Consider the following 25066-nt stretch of genomic DNA (forward strand, 5'->3'; position numbering starts at 1 on the left):
AAAATGGAAATTCATTCTCAATTCATTCAAAAACATCCTTGCTGAAACATGAAAAAATAGTGCATTTATGATCTTCAACTGTGGGTATTCAAAGCTAAATAAAATGTGCAGCAGTTATGGCTGAAACATAAAAACAATACTTGCCATGAGGTTGAGGTAAAATGAAAGTTGGTATATTGAGGGCGGAAATATCATTTCCCCAGGATCTCTGGACACTTCAATGTATGCTGGGTGATAATAGCATGTCAGTAGTCATGTATTTTTTAGAAATCATGTCAGTAGTGATGGTAAATTCAACTCCTGGTTTCTGTTTTATATGTATTACATGGTGCCCAATAGTGTAAGATACCTACATTATGTGTCCTAGGTAGAATGACACAAAGCAAACAGAAAAGGGGAAATAAAGTTTCAAGTTGGCCGATCATGCACATATTAAGTAGCAAGGAAAAGGTTACATGTATCATTAAGCTTGGTAAAACACTGCTGATCATACCAGGCCTCACAAAATATAAGACACCAGGACTAAAAACAAACATGCAGTAGTAATTATCAGGACCTGCCCTAGGCATAGACAATATAGACAATTGCCAAGCGTTGCAACTTGTTAAGTTGTTTTATTTTATTTTATTTTAATTTTACATTTTTTGTTTTTGTATTTTGTATCACATTGTTTCTTGCAGCATGTTTCTATTGTTATGTTTGCTTTAGCATTTTGCAGGTCTTTTGAAATTTGCATTGCTTCTAGATTTGGAGTGCGTTTGTGCTTTTGCTTTTGAAATGTGGACATCCTTGTGGGCCATCATAGGTGTGGGCACAAACAAGGGTCAAAAGCACAGATCGAACGTGATATTAGTAAGTGAACTGATTTTGCATCGGCATGAATAGATTATAGCCATCTGGTGCCCTACTTCGGAATAAAAACATGCAATAGGCAAGGTTATTCCATTATCATTATTTGATTGATAGCAGATACAATTCTGAGGTACAAGTAAGCGTTTACTAGCTAGCTTAGTGCAGGCTATGTTGTATGGGCACAGACTGGATGGTTTGGTCTGTGCTGGAGCTAAAACTTCTCTTAAAAGCTTAAACATTGAAAATAGAAGATTCACTTGGTTTTAGGTTAATTTAGTTATCAAGCTATTTTTTACAGTCTATGATTAATTCCACAGGGGAGAAAAATGTCCCACATTGGGCTCATGCCAGGTGTGACTTTTAAAGGGTGATAACATGGGTATTAGCTCCTATTCGTTCCCATTCATTTTTTGGGGGTACATTCAATAAAAATCATACAAAAGTGAAAAGTCACTTGAATGTTGTCGTTTAAATTATGTGCTGAAAATATATAGAATGTATGTAATACCATCCAATTCATTGCTTTCTACTTCCATCAACGTTGTTGCTCAGTTGGTCTTTAAATCCATGGTAAAAATGTTAAACTGGTTCAGCACAAGCTAGCTGGCTAAGCACAAACATGTCTTTATTTTTTACTTTTTTCTTTCTTTACTACTGCTGCTGCTACCACTACTACTACTACTACTACTACTAATAATAATAATAATAATAATAATAATAATATGCTCATCACAATTAAAACTTCAGATTTGAACTCTCTTTTCTTTAGCACATAGCCTCTATGAGCAATCTAACGTGGCGCACTTATTTTAACATTACTCAGAAACCCTGCATTAAAGCTGTGCACGGACAGATTCTGCTTCAATGACTTGAAGCAGTGGTAAACATAGCCTTGCATTTAAAGAACACATGCAAAACAAATTTAAAACTAGTACAGCATTCTCAAATTCATGGATATATATGCGTGTACACAAAAACAAAACTACACAATGGCCTAGTTAAGGGTTTTAAAGGCCAGATCCCAGTAATCAGCACTCTCAGTAAACACTGTAATCACATAAAGTGATGTCACTCTCAAGAAATGTCCATGGCTAAACAAAGCAACATGATGTGAGATCCATAGGTAGACAACAAAGGGCTTAAGAGTAGACCGGGCTATTTACTTGTATCTCATCCTGCAGTAAAACATGTCAGCACTGAGCTTTGATGATTTTCCTTTTTCTGTTTTCTTTTTAATTTATTTATTTATTTATTTTTTTAATCTCTGTGCCATCCAGCTATAAGTGTTATATGTGGAACCTCGTATAACATTCCATAGACCTTGAGTCGATGAGAATTACAATTCAATATTCATATTTAATATTTTATGCGCTACCTCATCAGAGGAACCTGCCATAATCCCTGCAAATATGTTCAGCTGGGTAACAAAAAAAAAACAAAAAAAAAAACACCTTTGCAAAATCAAATAAGAGGAGGTATAAAAAACTGTACTGGCATAGGCACAGGGAGTAGGTATGCTGAGGGTGTTGCAGCGCCCCCTACAGAACTAGCCGACTATCGTAATGAGAGTTTCCCAATAGAAAATACCTTGTTAGTCACACTCAGGAAACAACTAATTAAATTAATTTGTGACTCAAGCAATTATTATAGACAGTCTTTTAATAATTGATATTTTAAGAAAGTGTGTAATTGTGTGAGTAAACGTCTCTCATTATGGTTGGAACTCCAACGAGAGAGGCCACTCTGCTAACCACTGCATTAAAGACAAATTAATTAGTGCATCATTAATTTTTGCAATGATTATGGCCCACCATAATCAATAGAACACTCTACAATTCTTGGTTTGCTCCTACCACAATCATTTTATTTGTAGTTGGAGAAATCTGAAAGAAAAGCGGGCATTATTCATAGCATAGTGTGTAGCTTGATGTGCACATTCATGTGAAGGGGGGTCAAAAAATGATACAACACAAGAAGTGAACCTGGTATCTGTAGCCACATCTTAAAATATATATATATTTTTTTTAAACACAAAAAATAAACTCACCTGTGGAGTATCACCATGCTCTGTCATATTTCTATAACGACAACGTAATGGATATGTAACGGATAGCATCAGAGTAATGTTGTTCAAACAATTAACCAAGACTTTGTTGCGTTAGTTGTAGCAATAATTTTGAATCAGGGACAGGGTATTCAATCTAAATCAGCTTTGGTTTAGGAATCAAGCTTGTTAACATTCATAACAGAATTAGCTAGAACAATTGATGTTAACTTGCTAGCATGCTCAGCAGCACTACATCTAGCCTACTGTAGAAACAGCTTCCCAGCTGTCCAGCTTTTTAGCTGGCAATGGGCTTTACATAGACTACTGTATATTTCAATGAGAAATCAAATTGATTTGGATACCAAAACTTTTTATTTTTTTTATTATTATTCTATATTATCTGAACTCACTGATCCATATTTTCTGTCCAAAAGTCTTTATTTATTTATTGCAGACTAAAACCAGCACTGAATGTCATGCTACCAGTAAAGATACACAATTTCTGCTCAATTTTCAACTCCTACCTCAGTTATAGTACATGGGTGACCATAACAGTTGCCTGCCCTGTAGATGCTGTTTGTCCTGGATTTAAACAATAGGTCCACTGATAATTCTTATTCCGTTCCTACACAGTCAATTAGCATTTGTAATCTACATTTGTTTTTTTATTATTTTAATCAATTAGGCTTCTCCTAATAATTACCAATGTAAACTGGTACTCCATTGTTATTTTTGTTTATCAATCTCCCAGATGCAGATAATATGTTAGTGTGTTAAAGTATATGAACAGAAGTAACAAAACAATCTATAACGCAATAACTATCATTATTTTCACATGCAGAGGTACAGTTGAAGACACATGTGTTCCACGCTGCAATCATTTGGCTAAACTACCACAACTAATGCACTAGAGAAAAAACTGATAAAACGAATATAGCAGGCAAATCCGAGACATTCACAACTAGAAAGGCCACTATTGAGCAACATGGTTATAGATACCCTGCCAGTTGACACCCTCTCTCCTTGCGCAAATAGTTTCAGAAAGCTGGGTGTGCAAACATCCAGCATAGGTCATAAAATCAATGACATGCTGATGAATCGGGTTCCTTCCAGTGCCAATAACTGGCCTGTAAACAACTAATTGATTTTTTTTTGAATGGCATTGTGTCCATTTGTGAGGAAGGAATGAGCAAGAAAGTAGAGGGTGGAGATTAATTGTAGTGTAAAGGCAGTAAAAATGATGAGTCTAACTGTCTTGGAATGTAAAGCCACAGAATAAACATCTTCTTTTGTGAAACCAAATCTGAGAATATAAGGGCATAAACACATCATGCCTGCCATTCTTGCTTTTAGCTTTTCGCATGCTACAGTAATTACGAATGATTGCAGAGTATCTCTCGAGAAACTGGGACAATGTCCTTCCCTCCACTCTGAAAGCACAGTTGCCTGTGTCTTCTTTTTCCAGAACGTTCATCTGATACACTCTATGCCAAGAGTTACATGACTAATCAACAAAACTATGACTGAGTTGGAAAGACGTATTCCAGCCTTATTTGGCTTTGAAAATAATCAACATAAGATTTGGATGTGAGCCATTTTGTTTTCTCAAAAATGTGTTTTGTTACTGCATGCATCTCTCTGTGGAACTGAAAGCGACACATTGGGCCATTTGTGAAACTTCAGCTTCAGAAGCCCACCTTTTTACAATTACTAAAAAAGGCAATAATATGAAAAACAGTCATGAAAGCTTTTGTAAACATCCCAGCCAATTCCATGAGGTCCTGTAACTGTGGTTTAGTTAAAATGAGTTTTTAAAAAGTAATAGTATTCATTTAATTTTCTTGCTTTTTATGCATTGCTGAACAGTCACTGAAATATATTTAGAACAATAATGTGTTATGGAAATAAGCTATATGTATTTAAAAGTTTTATAATTGGAGTCTTTTATATAACCACATAGAAGTTACTTTTAATTTAGTGGAATTAATAGGAATACACAATTACATGGGGGATAGTGCACTTACAATTATGTATGGCTGAGAAAGAATAATTTTTCCTCCTCAATTAAAAATTCAGGCAATTATTCTTGAAGATTATTGATCTCTAAGGGGACTTATAATGTCACACATTTATTTATTTATTTATGTACTTATTTATTTATTTATTTTCTTGTTCACATCTTGGATATGGTATTTATCTTAATTAGTAAGAACAATTTATGGGTTTCCCTTTTCTTGTAAGAAGTAGCTGACTAATTATCCACACTCAATTTTCCTGATGAATTAATTTTTTTTCTCAGGTAGATAAGTGTTTACATTGCCATGTCTCTATTCTTAATTCAGTTCAGTTTGAGATGAGCTGAAATGGGTTTGCAGGTTTTTTGTGAACAGTCAGACCATGTTGTCCAGCTTTAGAACTGAGTCTGGCATTTTCCAACCTGGACGCCCTAGTTCTATTTGTGATCAGTCACTCAAGCTTAAGCTATGTAAATCATTCCGTTACAAAAGGAGACAGCCCTGATTTGTTTCAGAAGAAGCTTGCATAACAGCCAGGTCAAGGCTTTCTAGGGGGCACTACAAGTTAACTGCCATGCGCACAGACACACACACACGCATGCATGCATGCACGCACACACACACACACACACACACACCACACACACAAAACTTCAATGATTGAAGAAGATGATGTAAATTGTTCTATTGATGTTTCCCGCTGAAATTTATATTTAAGTACATTTAAAAATTGCACTGAAAGAAAGTAGCAACTGCTGAAAGAAACGTGTTTTAAATTTTGCTTTTGATATTTTGTAAGGCTTGCTCACTTGGTTGTTTTAGTATGTTTGACTAGTGAGCTTGGGTCTAATGTTCCTGTCGAAAGTCCTTAAGGCCTGTTCAGTGAAACAGAGCAAAAAATGTACGGAGACCTTTGTGTTAATATGGGCTGTCTGGCTGTCTGGTTGTATGGATGGAAGGAGGTCAGGGGTCATTTCTCAGATGTATACTCCATTTCAAATGTTTAAAATTTCAGGTGATTAAAAAATGGCGCTCAACTCTGAGTAAGAAAACGGTATGCTGCTCATGTGCTTCAAGCGGTCTCTGAATATGGCAGTCAATGTTTTTTTCTCACATTTCAGAAACATTTCTGAAAGACCACCAATCTCGGTCTGGAATGCGGAGAGAAACAGATGAAATACATACTTTCTTGTTTTTGTTATGTTCTTATCTCTGTCTAAGGAGATGAAGAAGGCTTGTTACTAATAACATTCAACAATTCATTTTTTTTTTTCTTTCTTTCAAGTATGTGTATGTGTGTGTCTGTGTGTGTTAGTCAGTGTGTGTCTGTGTGTGAGTGTGTGCAAAAATGATGTATGTGAGTGAGAGATAGCAGTGGTATACCTAAGCCTTTTCTGTAAACTGTTTGCGCTAAACATATAAATTTTGTGACAGGTCTATTGCTGTGAATTGAATGATAAAGCATTCCTTTCGGTAGCTTGCATAGATAGCAAGTTTTCTTAGTTTACAACCTGGTGAATAGGAATGTGGCTTAGAGAGAGCATTCAAGTTTTATGAGAAGCTTTGTTTAGAGCTAAGTACTCATGAAAGAAAGACACAGAGCCAACATATCTTTATTTTATACAAGCCTTTGGGGAAACATATTTGGTTCTTACAGAGCTCTGGCATGCCATTCTCTTTGTTTAAAAAAGTGTCTCCATTTACACAAACCAGAGCACATCTTTGAAAAGTGAAGCAAATTAGAACTGTTGGCCTCTGCTGAACCATATTACTGGCCAACATATATCAACTTTTTTGATGGGACACCAGTGAAGCACATCTGTTTCCACTTGGAAATGACTCCATCTCAGAAAAAAAGCATCTGAATATGGATTTTTACACCTAGTCTGAACAAAAATACATTCATACGGGACCAGGCAAACACAAGTGAGCCATGTGTTCCTGAGGATTTCATTCTCAGTGAAGATCCTTGCATGTGTTTTGTCGCATTTACTAGTCATCATAGGGCTTGAAATGCAATTATGCTGGTAGATTTTATTTTCTACTTACAAATACAGATTTATTAATCCTTTTTTTAATGTTTACTCATAGACAACTGCCATTGTTGTTGTTGCTGTTGTTGTTGCTTAAAATTCCTGAAGTATATAGGCTATTTCACATGATTACTGGTTATTATAAACAATATATGCCAGCGTTTCAGGCTCGTTGTATTTCATTGCACACTGATGTAAAGGTAGAATTTATAGAACTAAGATAAAGTACATCTTTGTTTACACCAGACGACATTAGTTTGAATTAATTGTTTATAGAGCTTTTTCATTAATCAGTTAGTTATTTGACATTTGTGAAATCCAGGGAGGAACATTGGTATGAACGACCTTGGTTCTCAGGTGTAATGCAAAATGTGTAATGTCTGCACTGTTTACATTAGATTGATACATCACCCGAATCAGAAAAAGGTTGCTTTGGTAGCTAGCTTCATTTCAACTTCAACAAAGTGGATACATTTGAAAATATCATATTTCATCTCATCCACCCCATGACAAAACAAGAATATTTGGACAGTTTGTATTGTACTACATTTCTAAGCCATCACTGGAGTCCAGGAAGAGATGTGACAGGGTCCTAACAAGCTGCAGTGAGTCTAGCACACCCCACTAGTCAAATGCCAATCAAACCCCAGCTCATCTGGATCAATAACCATTGCCCTGGACTCCTACTTTAACAACTGTGCAATCAATGGAAATGTACAGTTCAATGTATACAGCAACCAACATTGATACTATTTTGCAGTGAACATGGTGGCTAAATGTGTGAGTTAGCTAGCTAGCCAGCTAACTATTCAGTCTTTGCATTCGTTTATAGCATTGCTGCCAACAGTGACAGTTGTTACAGTGGCTAATTCTGAAGGAACTATTTTTTGTTGGCGGAGCCAACTAAAAGATAAAATAAAAACTGGCGCTTATTAATATGTGTGTCCGTAAGATGTCTCAATAAACAATTCCTCATCACTAGGTTAGAGCAGGTTGCTAACCTTTAAAATTGGCATACAGCGGAAACATCGACATTATACAGCCTTATTCATATGAACCTAACTTTTTACTCCACAGCAGTCTTAAATTCTGGACATTACGCCCAAATAAAGAAAGGCCATGGTTCTGCATATCTAAACTTGAAAGCTATTTAATTATCCCTCGCTAGATAGAAAGGATTTCACTGGTATTGGGGTCTTTAGTGACATATGTCGAACCAAAGCTACTCCAGCCCACTGAAAACCTGGTCTTTAGCCAAGGTTGAAGCAAGCTAATCTCGCCACAGGCCTTTCTACGTGTTTTTTTCTTTTTCTTTTTTTTTTCTTTTTGGCAAGAATCATTTTAAAAATAACTTTAAATCAAAGACACAGCCATGTTTATTAATAATAATTGTATAATTATAATTATAATTTCCCTGCTGAAAATTAAATCTTAAACCAATCTGAACTGGTAAAGCTTGTTTAAGCTTGTAGTGCACCAGTTTCACCACCAGCTTACTCTACTGTGGCTAGCTTTGCCCTGCTAGAGACCCGTTTTTACCAGCCACAGACTTGCTATGACCAACTATAAGTGTCGAAGACACAGTTTAAACCATCTTAAACCAGCTTAGAATCCCAGCTGGTCTTACCTGGAATTTTCAGCAGCGTTGAATTTACTTTGACTTTTTGGGTGCAACAATAAAAGGTCAATGTTTGGAGTTTAATATTTCACAGACACTTGCAGTGAACACGATGGTTATGCTTTGTGAGAAAATGTGAGGAAATGTGATGGTCATGGGGGGCAGTATAGGGCACAGAAAGAGACCTCTCAATGATAGAATATTTGGAACCTTACATAATGGCATGTACCTAAAAGAAAATGTCCTTCAAATGTAATCACCTATTTCACTTTTCTGTGAAAATGTAGATACAAAATGTACTTTCCATAGTGCAATTGCTGTGATGCCAGAGCAGCTCCTCATAGTGCACATTAACTGAGGCTAAAGCTCTTATGGGTTACCCATAACTACATAAATATTAACAACGCTTCAGTTTTCTTGAGTGTTTCTTCAGTTGTGAATGTCCTCTGAGTTTCCCACCCACATAGACTGTGATTGTGCCTATTTAAAATCACAAACTTAAACTAAAATATTTCATGGGTTTGTTCAAGTTACACGAAGGAAAGTAACATGAAGACCCCTGAAGCATGTATGTCCTTTACACAGCATTAGTAGTTAGTGTTGGGAACTTTTTTTGTTCATTTTTTTTTTTTTGGGAATTGCGGTTGCTGTGTTTGATAAATATGCAAACTTGAAGTTAACAGTTTTTCTACAACGTTTTTCTTTTTCAGAGTATGTTAGCGATATCAATGTAAATTTGTATTTGTGCTTTGTTTTTGTTGAGTGTGTGTATGAGTATGCAGACATTCAGTTATGGAGCCTACTCACACTCAAAACAAGTTTAAGAGACATGCAGACACTGAAGAAAAAATAACTGATAAAAAGTTATGTGGAACAAAATGATTTTGTTAATTTTCAGGCAATATTCAAAGTTGTAAACATGGCTCTCTACAATTAAAGATGTCTGGTGCAAGATTTTGAAGGCCATCAATCTTAAACCTCTTTGCACAAATGGCAAATGTGGCCTATCCTTTCCCATTCATGTTGTGTTCTATTTAAGGCTTTTTACAATACTATGCACAATTTGTTTATGTGCATAATTTAGGGAGAAATAAAGTGCAACAAATACAATTATCTTGGTGAAAATACAATAATAAAGCTGTTCTTTAGTTTGAAATGAAATGCCGAGAGATCATATATATATAAATATATATATATATATATATATATATATATATAACTATACATGTCCTGGATTATACGATTGTTGACCTCAAGTGTGCACAATCTGAGGGTGATATGCAGAACTACTACAGACCTATGAAGCGAAACAGTAACCTGGTGTCCATTAAACCATGCTCACACTACATGACTCTAGGCCCGGTTTTATTCTACAGCTATATATATATATTCTATAGCTGTCAACTACCGATTTTCACATTTGGGCAGAAAAGCGCTCGTTGGTAGCTTGATTGGGTCATTTGGTCAGCACTGATCATTTTGTAGTGTGCGCGGGTCAATGACACACCGTTGTCTTCATTTTTTTCCCTCAGTTGTCTGTAATCTTCTTTTTCCAACAGCAAGGCTAGAAATCTGAGCTTTATTCTTGCTGTACATGATAATATGTTTATATGATTAGTTGCTTCAGAGATAAATAGCTTGTTAGGCTACATTTTCTGTGTTAAAACAAAAGTTGAAACTTTTGTTACAAAGGTGATAATCTCTTATTGCGTTATGTTTTGCACAGACTGTGATATTTCTTTAAACGTGACCATTAAAAAAGAGTTTTTAAAAATGAATCGATTTGTTAGTTTGAACAAAAAACCATTAGTGAAGTAATGTAAACATCAAAAGATTGAAAAAGATGGATGAGATTGGATGTTCATGGATTTCTGCTGTAACATGCAGATGGTGGACTCAGAATTTGGTGCAAGCAGCATGAGTCCATGGATCGATCTTGGGTTGTGTCGACTGTGAGCCGGTGGCGGCGGTGTAATTGTGTGGGGAATGTTTTCCTGACACAAATTTTACCCCTTATTACCAACTAAGTATCATTTGAATGCCACAATGTCTCTAAGCATTGTTTCTGACCTTGGGCATCCCTTTATAGCCACAGTCTACTTTTTTTTCAAATGGATACTTCCAGCCGGATGATGTGCCAGTTCACAAAGCACACACATCCAATAGTGGTTCCATGAACGTGACAGTGCCTTCAGTTTATTCTGATGGCCTGCACAGGCCCCCTGATAATCACATTTTCTGCATCCATGATTAAGATAATAGCAAGTTGCCTGCCCTTAGCTAAGCTAGCTAGCTAATGGAAAAATGAATTATTATTATTATTATTATTATTATTATTATTATGTTATTGTTATTGTTATTATTATTATTATTATGCGAAGTTATTTTTACATCTCCATAATTTCCTAATTTTCAGATAAACACATTTTATTATTATTATTATCATTATTATTATTATTATTATTATTATGTCCTACAACTCATTTAAACTAAAGCAAATTAGCAAACAAAACAATTTTCCATACATTTCTATGCTTTTGATCTGACGAAAGGCTAAAAAGTCTATATGAAAAATCCCTTGGAAAATCTGCCAACAGGGTTATTGATAAACTGCAAGAAAATAAAACAAATGCATGCCTACCATATTAATTAAGCCCTCTTAAGTATTAAGTATGCAAGGAATGAGCGTTCTTCAAACTGCTGTTCGTACTTCAATCGGCATGTAAGAAAGGTGTGCTGAAAATATAAAGTAACTTGGAAAATATCTTATTTTCTTTAGTTTTCCAAGAAGTTATTTTCTCGTCCCCATAATATTTTTCTTCATTATCGGTTGAGCACATTTTATTGAAGTTGCATGAGTTATTCTTATAATTGGTTGATATTTATCTTTGTATATTATTTGCCATCTGTTTTTTCAATGCCATTTTATGTTACAATTATTACATACGTACTATAATTTCTTTTATTCGCTCCGCAGATAACCTTATCTAGGTCAACTTGCATCACTTACTTTTTTTTTTTTTTTGCATATTGTTCATTTGTATAGCAGAGCTAAGTGCCTTGCTCAAGGATATGGGAGCGTCTCCCCACCCCGGAAACCTCCACACTACCGTCTGATGGAATCCCAGTTTCCTAACTACTGCTCCTTACTGCCACACACAATCTGAATTTAGCCAGTGATCTGTCTGTAGAAAATGGTTCAATCAGTGGTTACTTTTCTTAACTATATTTATTCAACAATCATGTCCTGCCACCAGTTAATTTAAGAAGTTAATGGTACACACTGTCTGAAATATAAGTGGCAAGTTTGACTTCTTCAAATTAATCAATATTATTATTGCATATGCAATATATATGTGCCAAATGCCACTTAAAATAAGCATGTTGAAAATCATTATATGGAAACAACCCCATGATGAAGTTGCATGATGTAATAGGATACATTTAGAGATTTTTTGTGACTGGGAATTATTAACTAAGGTAAATTGCATAGATGTCTTTTTTTTCTTAAAACAGTTGTTGATTTTTGCCTGTACATAGCTTTCAATAAAGTGTAACACGCTATATGGATTACCGTAGGCTTGATTTCAATATCATGAAATATTCACAAAGTTAAATTATTGTTTGTGTGTTTCTGATAGATACATGAAAGGAAAAAAAAAGATGTACATGAATTAAACATTCAAATAATGTGGACCCTTAAAGGTTGATTTAATGAAACCACATATGTTTTTACTTCCAGTAGTTCTTATACATAAACATTATTTCTCCAAATATGAATATCTGCCATTGGATGACCTTTATTACATCTGTTTTCTCTTATTGTGTTGAAAAAGTGTCTCTATTATTATGTAAAAATATGCTTATGAAAACACAAGCATGCCCCACTCATCCGCTCACCTTCACCTGGTGAATTTGTCTCAAATTCGCATTTCCCCTCAGTTGTGAACTACTTTTTCTTATTAAATCCAGGTGTACAGAAACCTCCTGACCCGGCAGTGCTCATCAGCATAAAAAACTATAGGTTTTCATGAAGGTGTTAATCTTCGTCTTGATGGGAAAAAAAATGCCTTTGTTGAAAATATGGTTGTTGTTTTTTTTTTTTTTCCTTTTTAGGAAATTGTCTCATATCGACGGTGTACGAGTGTCAGTGTAGCTATTGCATCTGATTGCTGCTGCTGGTGAAGAGGGGGTGTGTGGGTAGTCACAGTTAAGCAACAGGAAAAGACCAAATTGCTATCCAAATTCACTGTGAATCTCTGTCCGTACCTGGTTTTCATTTTCGTTAACATAAATTTTACTGAAATGTAAAAATTTTCTGCCTGTGGTATTTACTGCCTTTTTTTTTTTTGGTTTTGTTTTTGTTAAACCGCAAAATTAATACGATTTGTAGCTCAAAGAAATGCACACAAATTTACTAGTCAGTGATAGTCTAGGATCCAGCTTCTTTGTGGTATAGCCCCTCTTCTCTTTTACCATTGGCGCAATAGCTTTTCTGAATTTATTGAGGCCAGCTGGAGAATTAGGTGTCTACACTTTTTCCCTCTTCTTCAATACTCTCTAGTGTTACTGTAAGAATAGATCCCCAGTCATTGGTTGAGTAGGCTGGACTGCCTACTGTGAGAGGGATTGAGCCGCTCAAACTCAAAAGCAGGGCATGCAGTAGTTCAAATGGAGTGGAAAATGGTCAACAGTGGCATATATTTATAGATAATCTACTTCACATTTTTTTCCTCAGTTGTCTGTAATCTTCTTTTTCCAACAGCAAGGCTAAAAATCTGAGCTTTATTCTTGCTGTACATGATAATATGTTTATATGATTAGTTGCTTTGGAGCTGGGCAAGGGAAAGCTCATAGTGTGTGTGTGTGTGAGAGAGAGAGAAGGAGGAATCCATGTCAGGTTTTGACAGTAGCCCATTCAAAGCCAGCTCATGCAGAAGGCAGCCTGCACACGACTCACTGCACTGGTTCTGTGTACTGGGAGCCTGTTCCTCCGTTTTGAGCCATTCTGAGAGCGCTGTGAGCGGGACCTTCACCAAAAGCAAGCAGCTTGAAACTTAGCAGACACTCTGCTGAGGCCACATTGTCATTCAGGGGGACCCAAAGTGGATTGACATCAGCGGTGAAGAGGTTTCCTTTTCCCCCCTTTTTTCCTGCCATTTCAGACTGGAGCTGAAAACAGCTCTCCTCTTTTGCCTGATTTTGCTTCTCTCTCCTCTCACGTTGCCGTGTGCCGTGCTTTTCCTACATGTTTTGACTCCTGTGGAAGAGAGGGGACGAAATCAAATCCTTAAGCAGGACTGTTGATGACTTTAGACTGAGTAGCGGCTCGCCATGGAGCAGTTTGTCCGGTCTACGGGAATGTGCGGACTGAAAGAAAGACCTGCTGTCTGATAAAGCACTATCTGTCCCAGATAAGTGGAGCATGCATCAGAGCTGCAGAGCTTCTCTTTATGCTGCCTGCTGTGCATTGAGCTGCAGAGGAGTTCTCATTACAAGCCTGCCTGCCTTCTACTTACTTCCATTGTCTGACTGATTTTGCCATTGCCGTCAAAATATTCCACTTGTCCGTTTTCTCAAAAAAGGTAAGAATCCAAACCCGAGCATTCCCTTTTTGCCCACAGTGTGTTTTGTCTCTGCCTTAGCATTGCTTCGCTACCTTATCCAAGCTTTTTACTTTTTTTTTTTTTTTCTTTGCGCAAGTTGGAAACAAAGTATTGTAACTTTGGATACACAGTAGTAAAGGAAATGGCTCTCATTTATACTTTTTGTTTCCTGTCTACAGAAACTGTGTGCAGATAAAGCCGTAATCATATTTAAAAGTTATATATATTCCTGTTGCCCAAGCTCAACTCAATACTTTCTGAGACTTCAAAATAAAAAAAGCACACATAAAAAACATTAACAAACAGACTTAATCATGAATTACACTTTTAAAGAACAGAACCAGTCTGTTTGGAGTAATTAAAGTGATTGAAGGTATGCCATGTTTAATTGAAAAATGGTTAATCAAATGCTACCAGATGTGGATTGATTTAGTAGGTTGCAGTTTCTTTCAGAACTGGAATGAATGGAAACTATTAGAGAGAGAGAGAGAGTGTGTGTGCGTGCATGTGTGTGTGTTTGTGTGCGTGTATGTGTGTGCGCGCGCACATTTGTGTGTGTTACTTTCATATGAGGCAAAGCAAGTAAATCAACAATTAATTAGAAATTAGGCTTTTGAAGTAAGAAGGGACTGAGGGAATAATTGTTTATTGTCCAATATTAGAATGTACTGATGTACTGGTAGGAAAAACGGGTTTGAAAGGCATGAATGTTTTTCACAGTGTTTCTGCGTGTGAATGTGTGAATGCATTTGAGCAATGAACCTTTTTCTATTTTGTACAATGCAGAGGCAGGGCCTAGACTAAAATTCTATGTAAAACAGGTTTCAGGAAATGTGAGACATGGTTGATTGAATAAACATAGCTGAAAGGAATGAGTTTTTAAAAAATCCATGATTATAGTTTTTTTAACTGGAAGATTATCTTGAATGCTCAATATTTTCCAATATATTCTTTATATCTTCTAGAAGAAGGAAAAATAAACAAAAAAAAAACATGGTCACTGTAGGTTTGAATCTCATTTGATACACCACAGCACATGGCGGCAGTAAAATTAGATCCTTTTACTACATATGCATTATTTACACATATCCCAGCCTTGCATGTCAACCATGTGCTAACGGCTGAGGAGAATGCTCAGAAGCTGAACGCGACTGTGCCATTGGCTCGGCAAGCTTAGCTTCCTAACGGCTGCTCAGAAGCAGGTTTGTGATGCAGAGGGGCTTGACGGTGGCTCAATTGATCGATCATTCGAAAGGATAAATTTAGCTCCAGTCAGTCTTTCTCCACTTGCCAGCGCGGGGAGACACCGCAATACCTGGGACTTTTTTTTGTAAAAATGCGCTGCTCACTGCGAACAGCCATTAAAAAATCCTGATTGGATTTATTCGAAAAGAAGCCGGATCGTTAGCATTTGCTTTTCTGTGGGACTATTGATTGTTAATAATCCAATGACCTTTAAAGGGGAAATTTAACTAGGTCAAGATATTTGAAATTCGATTTAAGTTCAATTTTGTAATTGATTATTTTTTTTCAATAGATATAGTCCCAATACACGCATAGCTGAATTTATATGCGTAGAAACCATACATACACCTCATAAGAATAGACAAAATAACACTACAGCAATATGACAATAAGTTATTTTTGTCTTATTGAAATTATGCATGTGCAAAGAGCAACAGCTTTAATTTCCCACTTTATTAAGTTATAAAATATAAAAACTTCTAATGTTAAGTTTGTTCATATGTGAGTCCCACATCAATTTTGAAACATGATAGCAATCACATCAACATCGTTGTAGTTTTATTTAAAATCTTCGGCAAACAACAGAAGTATTTTTGTTTTAATGTGGCCGGGTCTAACTGAAAGGAGGAATTCAGCAGAACAAATGTGCTGTTGTTTGATTTCCTTGGCCACACTGTGATACACTCCTTTTGTTCTGCTTCTCTTAAAAGAGATGCCATTTCACATCATTCTGCACAAATTGTTTGAATTAATGCAAGTGCAAATTCTTACTGTTTGAAGGCATTGATTAGCATATCAAAGTAGTCACTGCTCCTGCTCAATGGAGGGAACTTCAGCCCTGTCCCCCATTTGTTTTGGCTCAGGCCAAAAGGGCAGGGGGGAATGTGAAGAAGTAAAATGGGGAGGTGGACTTGGAGCCTGTCTCCACACTTTTTTGTCTTTCTGTGTGAAAACACGCACAACATGCTGTCCTTCGCTTGCCAAGAGAATGACTTTTAGATGCAAAATTATTCAGGTGCTTCAGTGTGGAGTAATATTACTTCAAGAAATGTCTTTACCCCCCCCCTCTCTCTCTTTGTATGTGTATGCGTGTGTGTGCATGTGTGCGCGCATGCAAGTGTGCACATTTGTAATCCATTGATGTATAAAATGAATCTTTGCTGTCATGGTGCTGTTAATATGTCTGCTGAAGGAAACCTTTATGTAGAAACTTGAGCAGCTTAGCCAGTTTACTGTATTTTCTATATTCAATTTAGAGTGGATATTCTATGTGGCACCTTTTTTTAAAAAAAGAGAGACTGGGTATTCTTTTATGTTGCTAAACCTGGAACTTGGACAACGTATTCTCTGCAATTGCTTGAAAGGAGCCACAGATCAAGATGTTTGCACACGAAACCTGATTGTTGGTTAAAAAAAAAAAGCATTTAGTGTGTACGGTCTGTGCTCATAGAAACCTACTTAAGCTCAGTTGCACTGATAGTCATACATTTTTCTACTGCACGATTGGTTGGTGTCGTTTTCTGTGCCTCATATGTGAAAATCAGGTCAACAATATAGAATTAGGCCTATGATTTTCATGTGTGACAGTTGGATATTCTCATTCGCAGTGGGCCTAGAGTTCTACTTTATGGAAAATTAAGAAATTGTTTTTTTTTAGAGTTTACAGTATGTTTGAGAGTAGACCCTGGTCTTCTCAGTGGTTATTAACTGCTATTAGACTCAAACTGATTACTTTTTGTAACTCTTTAGCCATTTAGTGGCAAGAGATAGCATATTTATTTTCTGTGAACTGCAGCTGTTGTTTATCTGTCAGTACAAGGGATTGCTTTGCTTCTCTATTCATTTCCACTCACAGATCAATAGCTCAGCGTAGCACAGCATAGATTTTTGGAGAAAACACTGAGATATATGATTAGTTTGGCTCCCTTAATGATGGCAGACAGTTATAAGACTTTGTCAGTCATACAACATGCAAGACAATTTTTTTTTTTTTTTTTTGTTTAATTACAGAATGTATTAATTTTGTTTGCAAAATGAGTAATGTGTCCAGATGGACTGACTCATGCACATACATAAGATAATTACATGTAGTGTGAAATCCCCTAATATATAAAACATGTTTCCACACATTACCACAAACATAAAATCGCATAATAAATAAATAAATAAATGAATAATGGCTGCCATCTATCAGTTTGCTTTTGGAGAGTAAAGAGTAAAGAGGTTTTTCCAGCGTGTACAGGATTTTCAGATAATTGGTTATGTGTCAGATTATGAAGTCTGCACCTGCAACTAAATTCCTTGAAAATGTTTCCATCAGTTAGGCACAGAATGTGTTTGTTGTGGCATAGGCACATGTACCGTTGTAATCACCATTATCACACCAGAGCTTTGATTAACTGTGCATTACACAGCATTGGTGGGAAAGTATATTAGCTACTATGTTCTTAGGGAATATACTGCAGGTTTAGAGCATTTTCATACAACATATTACATGTTTTCACAATGAAGATAGAATGTGTATTATTGGAAGAGTACAATATTTCCCATGATAACATGAGATCAAGTTGTAAAGAAACAACTTAAAGAAAAAAGTTAGCATTAGGAACAGGCCACCTAGCTTCATCTGATTTATCGCTTGTCGCGCTAAAAATAGGTATAGCTACAGAAAGGTCTGACAGTGAAATCAAATCAATAAATTATTTTCCCAACTACAGGAGTCATTACTAGACTTGTGCATTCAAATTGGCTCATTTTCATTGGTTTCTTCCCTTATTCCATATTTTTTGGTGACATGCTATTTAGATAACTGCCCACCATCAAAGGGAATAAGCAAGCTTGTTAAAACAGCACAATGCATTTGAAATAATACATATGCTGTGCAAGTCTTTGGTCAACTAGAATACCATTCCATGGCATTTTAAGCTTTGCATATGTTAATCGGTAAAATACTGAGAGCTTGCATTTTTTCAGAGAACCATTTGTTTTCTACTTGCTAAAGACTTCTGTAATATTATGGGAATCCATGTCTCTTCCAATGGCAGATCAAACTTTGTGTATGTTAATTTCCCATTGGGACATTAAACACCAGATTAGGAATTTAAAAAGGGTCATTTCTATGCTTTTCTGGAAGACAAAGGGAAATTTTACTGCAGAGTTGTTTTTTTGGTTCCTTCCCTCTCTTTGGTCAGATGCAGTTACTTATTGTGCTTGTTTGTAGTATTTAGTTTTTTCTTTAAGCTTGTATGTAGTATAAATCTACCAATTTGCATAATATAGCTACCAGTGGAAATGAATCACTTTTACTAAAAGTGGCCATGTAATTAGCATGAAACTAGATTTATTTTAATGTGTGGTAGAAAAATTGAAAGCACCTGGGAATGTGTGTGATGTTTGATGATGGCAGTTTGATTTTTGGGCACATATCACTGAAGACACTAATCCCATGTGATGGATTGTCCAACATCACAATCTACATATATTTTAAGATTAGCACTCACCTGTGAAATGTTCAGGTCTACCTTAATTCATTCAATACCAGTACATTCACACCAGAGTGCTGTCATTACCATCACAGAAACTACCTGAGAGGTGTGGAAAATAATAATAATAATAATGATAATAGCAATTATTATTATTATTATTATTATTATTATTATACAACTATTTATTTCAATACATTTATAATAATGGATTAATGAATTGGTTAATGTAGCTAGCTCTGTAATTCTCATTGACAAAATTGCCACAGTGCTGTTATTTTTATAGTATGAGGGTATACTTTTAGTACTATTTGTATTTATTTAAAATAAATATTAAAATATAAGTACATCAGAAATCATTCTCAATCTGATAATATATAGAAATGCAACATTTTCTAGACTATGGTGCAGAAATACTGTAGTATTCAATACATTAAATGAATAAGCATACAGGGAATAACATAAACCGGGCAAAAACAGGCACGCACGTATTTGCAAACACGCACGTACATACACTCAGTTATGTGCTTACACACATCTGCTGGCAAATGAGTCACAACCTTATCATCACTTGGTGTCTTCATTGTAAGGGAATTGTTCCATTTAATTGTCAAAGAAGTGAGAAACTGTGGCAATGCTTAAAATAAATAGCAGTTACTGAGCAAAAGGCTTTGGCTGTGCAAAAAGAGGCCTAGCTTGAGAGTGAGAATCTGCCAGGTAACGATCACATCTCCACTGGATTATGAGAGAGTGCGGTGCATCAATGATTAAAAGATCTGTTTGAACGAGAGGCCAGACATTTTGCCATGATGTATGAAGAGCTTGGTGTTTCTTATAACAATTTACATTTTTTCCTCAGAGCTAGTATATACACTAATAATAATAATAATAATAATAACAATAATAATAAAATAATTTTGATTAATAATATCTTTTTTTTGTTTTGCTATAGTTAATCAGATCAGTCTGTGTTGGATTGTATGGAATAAATTAAGGAATTATTTATGACTGTATTATATGATTGCAGCATTGTGCTTGCTTCTATAAAAATATCAACAATAGTAAAAATATCCTACACTTCAATTTTTAACTAGAGGATTTGTTTGCATGACAATCTTATTTTAATTGATTTTGATGTTAACGGCTTTTATTATTTGTTGTCATGCACAAATGATGTAAATGTGGTGTATATACCCCTCTGACTGTACCATCCCTGAGTCAGTAAAAAGACCAAAATGTGCATAGGACTACAACACTTTGTCCATAATATGGTTTAAAGTCCACAGACAGGTGATGGGTATAATATGTCAGTCAGGAATGCCCTCTCCTAGTAATGTGCTGCACTGAATTCTTTTTTTATTATTAGCAACTACTCCAAAAGCTTCTGTGTGGTCCCTATATGTTAGCTTGCTTCCCTGAATGTACATTTAGGGTTTTTCTCTGTAGATATCTATTTATGATTGTTTGTTGAGAAGGAAGGGGAAGAAATCATTCGCATTAAAGAACATGAAATCTTTCTCAGAAGTATTCTCACCTACTTTCCTATCAAACTGCACTTTGAATAGTTGGTCAGTTGGTCAAAAACAAAACATGAGATCATTTTAGCCTAGGGCAAATAATAACTTTATTTTCATGCAGTAAGTAATTTTGAATGCACTATAATGCTCAGGGCTATGTATGGCATGATTAGATGTCCAAACAATGGCCCCCACCTGCAGGTGAAATATAGCCCAACATGACATTGATTTCTTTTGAGGCACACAGCTACCTTTGCATATGAAATTACATGTAATTATCAACAAAAGCGGTATGATAAACAAATGCAATCAGCATTTTAGTTAAATTCAAACATTCCTCTAGACCCTGCAGATTTGTCTTGATTTGTGGAATTATAACATTTCTGAACAAAGAGTTTAATTGTGTAAAAGTAAATAAGCCATATTTGTTTGTATGATTTCTTATTGAATTGGCAGTTGCTTGTGCTTATTTGTTTAATTTCTTTGTTATGCTCAACTAACATTTTTCTTACACGTTTATAGACTTTTTGCTTTGTAACACCAAGGTCATAGTTGAATAATTTAAACGTGGCTGACCATTTGAGATAAGCCTGGCTTTTCTATGAGCTGCGCCATACTACAAATATTCATACAGAGATGGCCGGAGGGAAAGCTTCTCTGGACAAAGATGCTTTGTTGAAAGGAGCCTATAAACCATTGCGCTGAATGGATACATCTGTGATTTTCATCTTGACTACTGTGAGGGCCAGTAACAACACAGCAACTGGCACCGTTGCACCTGCTGGTGTCTCTGCAAGAGGTTTTCTGTGGAGCCCAGCGTAATAATATCGCTCTCCCGATCCTGACAAGCCAGAAGCAATGGGCTACTCTTGGGTCACGCAGTCAACTTGAAGGAATTTCTGGGGAAAGTGCACCAAACACGGAGGACAAACGTCAGCCCAAATAGAGATGTTTAAATCTGATTTCCGCCCTTGGGGTGAAATTTAGCTCCATTTGAGCCTTGATATAATGTCTCCCTCTGCAGAGTGTAGCATTAATCACAGACTGACAAGGGGGACCGAGGACCAGGTAAAACAGGACCCCTTTGGTCTTGTCATTGGTTTTCACAATCTGTTAGGGGTGCATTATTATCTTGAACACTCACACCTTGGGATTGAGACTGAGATGTTAAAGAAGGGGGGGGGGGGGTGAGGACGGGGTCTCAGGTTGTCAGTTTAATGTGAGGGGTCTTGGGGGATAGTTGTGACGGTCGCTCCGCTTCACGCCGTTGCTTGCACAGCTGCTTGTGACTTGGCAGACGGGTCACTTCGTTCATAAAATGCTATTCCTGGCCCCCCTCTGTTGCCTGTTTCTCAACATTTCACCCCAGCTTTGTCAGATCATGTGGCATTGACACAGACCTGCTTTGGTGTTTCTGCAATCAGGTAGCATTTATTATTAATAATGAGATTAATTGATATATACAGTATATATATATATATATATATATATATATATATATATATTATGATAAAAATTGAACTCGCGCAGGCCAAAAAACAATTTAGTATAATGCAAGTATACAGTAGATACATTTTTGTGTGCTATATTTGTATTGTAATTTCTGTTAGTAAGGCTTTGTACTGTGTGTGTGTGTGTGCGCGCGCGCGCGTGTGCAAAACTATTACTGTTACACCTACCACTACCACTAATGAAAATAAAATAAAAATAATCATGATAATAATACATTTATATTTCAAAGCCTTGTTTTTCTAAGCCATGGGAGTTGTTAAAGCATGAGGTAATGTGTTAAGATGAATGAATAATGGATTTAGTACAACTCCCACCTCCAATCTGCAATGTCAAAATTATTGTCTTTATCTTAGAATTTGAGAGATAATTCTTGTACAGTTATGTTGAGCACTGGAAAGTAAATATGGACATTGAACTACAGGAATGTGGACTTGGATCCAATTCCAAAATAATTGTTTTGTTAAAATGGATAATATGGAATGTGCAAAAGATGTAAGCCATGCAAATCACTTAAAGAGAAATATAGTTTGCTGTCATTCTGTTTTGTAAAAATTATGATACCACCCTGTGTTGGAAAAAACAAAACAAAACAAACAAAACAACAATAAAAACATTATGGTTTAAATAGGTGAAAATGTTTCACTTTGAATACAGTCATGAAGAAAGTGATAAATGTAAAAACAGTTTTATCCTTGAAAGAAACAGTGTAGTCACAGAAGTCAACAAAAATGTATGAAAACATTCTGCATAAAATGGAGGCCGTTGCATTGAATGGAATGCTTCTCCGTTCTTGCTTGGCATAGACAGTGAGCCAAGCTATTGTATTTCCTGTGGAAATGAAAAAAAGTGCAGAAGAAAAGGACAATAGGTTTAGGATCTTTGTCCTTACAGAGCAGTGCTGGCTGCTCAGGGCATTTCCATCATTCAGCACCTCGAGCTGATTACTACTGAACGTGGACCTAGCTGACGGGGTACTACTCTAACACCCATTACCATCCGAAATAAGTGCAGCGAGCCTGGGGGCAGCCAAGTAGCCACTGTGGGGAAAAAAATGTTCAAAGAATTTAATAGTTTCTTTGTTGTGCCTGATAACATCTAGGTGGATTTGAACAGGTTTTTTTTTTTTTCTTCCAAGCTTAGCTTAAAAGATCTTGCTGTTGTCCACCTTGTAACCCTAGTTCAATTACTGGTGATAATAGTCAGGCAAAACCACCAGCAACTGCGAGTATCCTTTAAGAAATAGAGACATAAAACCTGGATTCTGTGCAAAATCGGACACCTTCTTTTCCTGTGCATTAGCCTTGTCACCAATGAAAAATATCCAAGAAAATGTCAATAACTGAGCACGGCCTACAGCACTTCTTCCACTTTTAATGATCCGTGTATGGCCTTGTATGGTTATCGTCTCTGCTCTTTTGCCTGAGCTGCTTAAACGTGTGCAGTGAAATCTGTTTTCATTTGATATTCTGAACTGTAATATGCAGCCAGTGAGGGAGGTATTTTTACTTGTTGTGATTAATTCTAAGCACACTTAGAAAATCACGTTGTGCCACGCGCACTGTTCTCTTTGGTCGGTATAAGATTTCAGCATGTTGCCTCAGCCTGCAACAAAAGTGTTAATTGGCGTGTCATAGCATCATCTGACCTGCTGGCCTTTAAGGGAGGTAAGGCAGGTTTAAAAACCATGCTCATTAATATCTTAACAAAAAAAAGAGTAGGTGTCTGTCATAATTATTTTATCTCGTATCCATATGGAGAGCTATAGGATGTTTCTTCAGACCTTACCATTCCTCACTTCTCACCTGTAGGGGGCGCCTGTGATGTGAGCTCAAAACCATGCAGTTCAGTCACAGAACAGCCTACTCCTTTACTTTTACATTGGAAGTGTATTTTATATTTACCAAAGCAATATTCCCAGTTGGTGATGAAATTAATGATCTAATGTAAAGTACACATCTCACTTGTAATTCACAATTATGGTGAATCACACATGCCAAATATGTTATGTTAAAAGCAGCCATCGTTGGACATATTTATAACATGATAAAAGCAAGATGCAAAGATGTGAACAAAAGCTATATTATTACTTATCACATGGTGAATAAAATTCAGATTTTAAAATTGCAATGGATTTAATTAGAAAAGTCATGTTGCGCTTCCTGTTTCTGCGCATGGTTAACTATCAAACATGCTTGAGTGAATGATTTATTATTTTGCCTGTGGTTAAATTGTAATAAAAAGTGCCATTTTGCTTTTATATGCAGTGGAGTATGGAGAAAGTGTGCGATTCAAATTTTAATTTATTTATAAAAAATTATAACTGTCAGTGCTATACGGCTATATCTCATATTTTATGTCTGTAAAAATCTTAGGAAATCTAATACTTATACATGTGCAAATAATGCAAATTATAGTATAGTATGCCATATACTGTATGTATTTTCATACACGCAAATAAACAGAGAGAGAGATAGAGAGAGAGAGAGAGAGAGAGAGAGAGAGAGATGCTAGTAGGTTTGAATTTGAATTGGTTTTCTTTTCCATCTTGAGAATCCTGGATTGGCGATACTCTATTTGAGAAATTACCTTTGCTAAAGTCACATTAGTCCTGTAATAAGATAATCTTCTAGGCTCAGTGCATTCTCTGACTCAGAATGCTTTCTCGTGTCAAGAAACAGTTAAGTAGATGTCTTGCAGAGAGTCTGTTGTCTTACAAGGAGATTTCCTCCATCAACAAGAGCTATTGTCAAGGTATTACCTTCTCTCACAGCATGGAGCTGTGTTATCAGTATTGCTCCATATTCATTTAGAGTTTTATATTACTATTATTTATATAACTTTCAGTGTCTTAGTTGCACCAATTACACTTTAGTGAATCACCTAAAAGTAGATAAATAGAAATATTTATTTCATGCTTCCTCTCAGTACTGATTGAGAGGTATGTCCCTAACTGAATTTTTTTTGAAGAATGCAGCCTTGAGCAATCGCCTAGGATTTGCCAGAATATTGAAGTAAAATTAATTTAAAAATTAAATAAAAAGTTACATTACACATGATTATATATATATATATATATATATATATATATATATACATATATATAATTATACAATTATTATTATTAATTTCTGTTTTTTTT

General features: G+C 35.9%; 1 protein-coding gene across 19 annotated transcripts in view; it reads left to right on the forward strand.

The window, feature by feature from the left end:
- Positions 1-13372: 13372 nt before the first annotated feature.
- The window catches only part of adgrl2a (adhesion G protein-coupled receptor L2a), a 114490-nt gene continuing 102796 nt past the window's right edge, over positions 13373-25066 (forward strand). For 3 of the 19 annotated variants that reach the window (XM_064333394.1, XM_064333395.1, XM_064333408.1), the window contains exon 1: positions 13377-14150. The gene's annotated coding sequence lies outside the window, so the exon portion shown is untranslated. Of the gene's footprint in view, positions 14151-25066 lie in introns of all 19 variants that reach the window. The other 16 variants (XM_064333401.1, XM_064333396.1, XM_064333397.1 and 13 more) reach the window with 9 other exon arrangements.

This window comes from Anguilla rostrata, chromosome 4 (genome assembly GCF_018555375.3).
Source record: "Anguilla rostrata isolate EN2019 chromosome 4, ASM1855537v3, whole genome shotgun sequence".
Taxonomy (NCBI): domain Eukaryota; kingdom Metazoa; phylum Chordata; class Actinopteri; order Anguilliformes; family Anguillidae; genus Anguilla; species Anguilla rostrata.